This window comes from Choloepus didactylus, chromosome 8 (assembly GCF_015220235.1).
Source record: "Choloepus didactylus isolate mChoDid1 chromosome 8, mChoDid1.pri, whole genome shotgun sequence".
NCBI classification, from domain to species: Eukaryota; Metazoa; Chordata; class Mammalia; order Pilosa; family Megalonychidae; genus Choloepus; species Choloepus didactylus.
The window spans coordinates 83,765,524-83,771,676 of NC_051314.1; the positions used below are offsets into that span (position 1 = coordinate 83,765,524).

The window sequence follows — 6,153 nt, forward strand, 5'->3', positions numbered from 1 at the left end:
TGGTGGGAAAATGTTAAGAATGTAGATTAAATTTTTAAGTGTGCCATGTCTATAGCTGTTACATTTTGTATAACACAAAAACATTGAGGAGATATTTTTCCAATATTAGAAAACTGATATGTGATTCAGCAAAGAAGTCACTAATGTCATTGACAAATGAGTGATGTTCTAATATAAGTTTTTGTTGTTTTACTTTTATTATATTCGTTGACATAAACAAAAATATCAACCAACATTCAGGCATGTCAGAACTACACTCATTTTGTCAATTTTAACCCTAGGTTGGCTATGGATAGAGAGTTCAGAAAAAAAAATCAATGAAAGCATTTTCCAAGAATCAATCAGCTACATGGAATTTACAATAAAGAATATTATATATTCAATATTATTTGTAAATTGTGTGCTACACATTCTTTATATCAGTAAAATTCATAATATACATATATATGTATATACATACACACACACACACATATATGTTCATGAATACATATGAATTTTTTTTCAGGGAGCCAGTTAAACATTTACCAGCATTCCACTGCTTTAAGTCACCATACCACCTCGCCTCCCAAGAGGAAAGAGCCATTCTTCTTCATGTCAACAATTTAACAAATACTGACTTCCATCGAGCATAGTATATTTATTTTAGGCAAGCTATGTTATTTTCATTTGACCTATTCCTTGATTTTCTTCTAGGTCCTTAAATAAATCATTTTCAGCCCATACTATGCAAGTATGTAAGACTGCCTCGACTTCTGTAAATAGTAATCTTCTGTCTTTGCCTTTCCTCTCAATGCACTGATTCATTGATTCTGGGATGCACTTTTTTTTTCTTTCACATTTTAACATCTTTGAATTCTAGAAGCCTCTTACAGTTCCCTTGGCTAGGCCCTCACTGCCTCCACTGCCTTAGTTGTTATATTGCCACCACTGTAGATGTTAACCGACATTTAAAATGTCTTCAAAAAGATTGCTCCTTGAAACAAAAGGTTACCGCAGGCACAGAAAGGCAGCGGAACAAAGCAGCAGGGGGAAATTGATAGTAATAAAGCAAACATTTGACCTTGGAGGAATGGCTCAAATCCTAAATTCTCTTGTAAAGTCCAACCAAGAACTTTACAGGACCTAAGAAAGGAAGAGACCCACAAGTGGATGAAGTTGTGCTCCATTTTATTCCTGAGATATGTGTATAAACAACGCCTACCATAAGCCAATCAAGGCAACTGAAGGTAAGAGAATGCTGCCAAATCCCTTGGAATAATGCAAAGAAATCTCAAAGCAGCAAGGGGCTGGTATGACCAATTTGTACCTCATCCAGGACTATTGTTAAGGCATTTTGTCATATCTAATTGGCAGCATTTTTTTCTTTCTTAATAGTTTATAAAACAGTGGTGCATTTTACAGAGAGTGGTATTTGAGATTTGCTGAAATGAATACTAATTTTATTTTCCTCTTCCATATTCCATATTACATCAAATATCATCTATTGCTTTACATGTATAGCAAATATCTTGTATGTTTTGATGTTTCATCAGAAAAAGGCAGCAGCTACCTCGAAACCAAAAAAAAACTCCTCCATATATGTTATCTCCTGGCTCCATCATGCCTCTCTTTAGTCTTATTTCCCTTAGAATATGACATAAGCACCAACTTCTTTTTTAAAAATAACTTTTAGATTGATATATAATATACATGCAAAAATTGCGTAAGTTATAAATGCACAGTTAGTGAATTGTCACAAAGTGAACCTCCCCATGTAAACACCACCCAGGTTAAGAAACAAAACATCAACAGCACCTCAGAAACCCTCTCTGGGGCCCTCCCATTGTGTGCACCCATCTCCTCCCCAAAGGTAACTACTATCCTGACTTCCAACACCATAGGTTAATGTTGCCTATTTCTAAAATGTACATAAATAGAATTATATAGTATGTATTATTTACTTTTGGCTTCTTTCATTCAATATGTTTGTGAGATTTACTGAAATTATTGCATAAAGCTTTAGCTCACTTGTTTCCATTGACGTATGTGATTGCATTGCATGAATTTACCACAATTTCTTTTTCTATTCTACTGCAGATGGACATTTGGGTGATTTCCATTGCAGAGCTATTTTGAATAGTGCTGCTATAAACATTCTTGAACCTGTCATTTCATGTGCTTATGAATGCATTTCTGTTGAGAATATATCTAGAAGTGGAATTGTTGGATCAAAGGGTATGCTTGTAGGTTCAATTTTAGTAGATACTGCCAAATGCCTTTGATTTATGATAAAGGTGTCACTGTAAAACATTAGGGAAAGGATGGCTTAAAAATAATGGAAACTTTGTCCTTCCTCATATCATACTCAAAAATCAACTCCAAGCAAATTTCAAATCTGAATGTGAATAAAAGAATGATAAAGCTTCCATGAGGTGATTTAGGAAAATAGATAGAAAACATTAGAGAAAACACTTCACTTTTTAAAGTCATATGAATGATGCCTCAGGCCTTCTGACAATTAATGTCATTTAGCTTGATTATTTTTAAAATTTTTATTTTGGTAACATAAATACAATGCAAAATTTCCCATTTTAACCATTGTCATGTATACAATTCAGTGATATTAATTATATTCACAATTTTGTGCCACTATCACCACCAACCATTACCAAAACTGCCATCACTCCAGACAGAAACTCTGTACATCAAGCAATAATGGTTCATTTTCACCCCAACCCCCACCCCGTTAACCTGTAATCTACTTTCTGTCTCTATGAATTTGCTTCATTATAGGTATTTCATATAAGTAAAACATACAGAATTTGTCTATTTGTGTCTGCCTTATTTCATTCAACACTGTCTTCAAGGTTCAAGCATGCTGTTGTGAGTATCAGAACTTCATTCCTTTTTATGGCTGATTAATAAATATCTCATTACATGTATCTACCACATTTTGTTTATTCATTCATTCGTCAATAGAGATGGGTTGCTTCCATCTTTTGGCTGTTATGAATAATGCTGCTATGAAAATTGATGTACAAATATCTATTTTAGCTTAATTCTTGCACTGCACTAATTGCAGGAGAAAAACTCTAAAGGTGCTCATGATGTGTGACTAAATGAAAAGGGAGAATCATTCTTTTATCAAATATCATGTCAACCTAACCCTAATGGACTTTGGGGATTATTTGAATTGCTTTCCTCTCTTCTTCTTCAAGGTGTAAAATCAATGCAAATGTTTAGCTTGCCTTCTTCTACTTTCTCTTTTGAAAACCATCCTTTATGTACATCCTTTGAATTGGATTTTCTTTCCCACTGTTTCCAGCAGCAGCAGGTCACTAGATTCTTCAAGGAAGAACCCAGAAGGCACAACCACCTCCACCACAACTCCACCAGGGGAAGAGGTGGAGCGCGCCACAGAGCTAAGGAAGCTCCAGCTTGGGGTTCCTCGTCTGCACAGGCCCTACCAAAGCCTTGGAAGGGACCCCAGTTTAATGGCCGTGTGTGTGTGTGTGTGTGTGTGTGTGTGTGTGTGTGTGTTTTCCAAAAATAGAGAACTTTATTGTCAATGACAAGTTTTGGGGCTCAGGAAGGGGATCTGGGGCCCAACCCCAGGAGCCTGGAGGTGGGGAAGAGGTTAACAAACAATACACAGAGAAGGCACAAATGGGAAAGTCCTTCTCCCTGAGAGAATTCCCACCCTGTTTCCTACCAGGAACCCAGGCCTCTCCCTGTTTCTCCTCTTGAGAAGCACCTAAGGTGGTTGGAATGGCCATGTGTTTTTATAAAAATGCAAGAGTCAACTATCTTAACCACAGTCAATGAAGACTCTTTCACTCTGTCTTCCCTTCCATCACACTTATCCTCACGTCAGGTGACACTTGAGTGGCTACAAGCATTTTGAGGTTCCAGCTAAGGAGAATCTGGGTTGGACATACATTTAGTTTGAGCTGAATGAGATATATTTATGTGGTTGAGACTTTCACTTCCTTTCACAATTAAGTTATTAAGTTATTGCTAGTCATGCTTGTGTAGCAATGACTTTTAAGAACACTCCATCGCCCAGCAGAGTGACACAAAAGTGCAGGGCCAGAAGTTATATCACAATATAAATGTGTCCTACAGTGCCTGGCACTGGAAGTATGTGGGTAGTGGAGGAGAAATAAGTTTTGAAAATGTATGAAGCCAGAAGCTAGTCTGGAAAATTTCTCCAATCATCAAATACATCACCCCCTAAAGGAGGCACTAATCCACAGTGTTCTGCAAGTGCAGGGTCAGACTTGAATGAACTTGCTTCCTTAAATTTTGCACTTCCAGGTGCCTCCCTTGCCTCACCTTAGTTCTAAATGTGAGCTGAAAAAAAGTCACCAAATGGAGAAAGAGAATCACAGATAGAATGATAATAAATGATGCCCACTTAACAATTTCAACAGAGCCTAACCCTGAGAGACCAAATCACCCAAAAAGCCAACAAAATTTGAGCCTTATTTGCTCCATCCTTAAAGATTTATTACTTGATTTATGATTAAATTGAAATATTTTCAACAAACGGTGCTTGGATGCCTGGATATCCTCGGGCAAAAGAATGATGTTAGATGCCTAATTCACACCATATACAAAAATTAACTCAAAATGGGACAATTTAAACTTCAAAATAATTAAGATGAGTAATATATTATGACCCATTGAGTAAAATAAGAACCCATGGATCCATAGTGATAACAAACAGGTGAATAAGCAGATAAATAAATACTAATAAATATAAAAGGAATGAAGTTTAAAAAAAAAAAAAAACTAACTCAAGAATAGAAGATCTCTAATAGACCAAAAACAATAAAGAGATTGAATCAGTAATCAAAAACCTCCCAACTGTGCTCACTTTGACACACATATACTAAAATTGGAATGGTACAGAGAAGATTAGCATGGTCCTTGCACAAGGATGACACACAAACTCATGAAGGATTCCATATTTTTAGAGACAGAAGATATAGTACAGGTTTCCAGGAGTGCCGGGCAGGAGCAATGGGGAGTTAATGCAAAATGAGTGTAGGGTTTCTGTTTGGGGTGAAGAGGAAGTTCCAGTAATGGACAGTGGTGAGGGTACTGCAACATTGTGAATGTGATTATCCCGCTAATGGTGTACTTGGGAGGGTTTGGGGTGGGAAGATTTATGTTGTATATATTTTCCACAATTAAAAAACATAAAGGAAGAGAAACTAAAGAAATAATGACAAATGCAATACACAATGCTGGATGGGATCTAAGAATAGAAGAGAAAGTTCTTAAAGGACATTGTTAGAACATAAGAAAAAATTGGACCATAGAATGTATGCTTTATAACAACATTAAATTTCTTGAACTTGAAACTTGCACTTAAGGTGATTACATGACTAAGTATCTTTGTTCACAGGAAATGTACATGTGCAAAGAATATGATATGTGCAACATGCTCTCAAGTGTTCAGAAGATGATTGAATGATACGGCAAAAGTGGCAAAATGTTAAAATTGGTGGATCTGGGTACCTGGGGAGAGGGGTGGAGGGTATGTTGAGGTTTTCTGTATGGGGTTTGTATGATTTTTTGCAGCTGTACTGTAAGTTTGAAATGATTTCAAAATAAAAAGTTTAAAAAAAAACAAAAAAAAACTAGGTTGGAGGTTTTCAAAGTATAACTTAAAAATTCCCAACTAAGAAAAGCCCAGGACCAGATGGCTTCACTGGTGAATTTTACCAATCATTCCAAAAACAATGAATACCAATCCCACTCAAACTCTCCCAAAAATTGAAGAAGAAACACTTCTCAACTCATTCTGTGAGGCCAACAGACCCTGATACCAAAGCCAGATAAAGATACTACAAGAAAAGAAAATTATAGACCAATACCCCTTATGGATATAGATGCAACAAGCCTCAACAAAATACTAGAAATCTGAACCCAACAGCACATTAAAAGGATTATACACCATGATCAAGTGAGATTTATCCCAGGTATGAAAAGTTCAACATAAGAAAATCAATCAATGCAATACACCACATCAATAGAATGAAAGAAAAAAACCATGTGATCATCTCAATTGATACAGAAAAGGCATATGATAAAATCCAGCACCCCCTCTTAACAAAAACAGTTGGAAAACTTAGAATAGAATGAAGCTTCCTCAATGTAATA

The 6,153-nt window shown here is 36.1% G+C and overlaps 1 non-coding gene across 1 annotated transcript; it reads left to right on the forward strand.

The window, feature by feature from the left end:
- Window positions 1-4,853: 4,853 nt before the first annotated feature.
- Window positions 4,854-4,959, forward strand: LOC119543580. Its single transcript, XR_005218646.1, has one exon. It is a non-coding gene; the product is annotated as a U6 spliceosomal RNA (small nuclear RNA).
- Window positions 4,960-6,153: the final 1,194 nt, after the last annotated feature.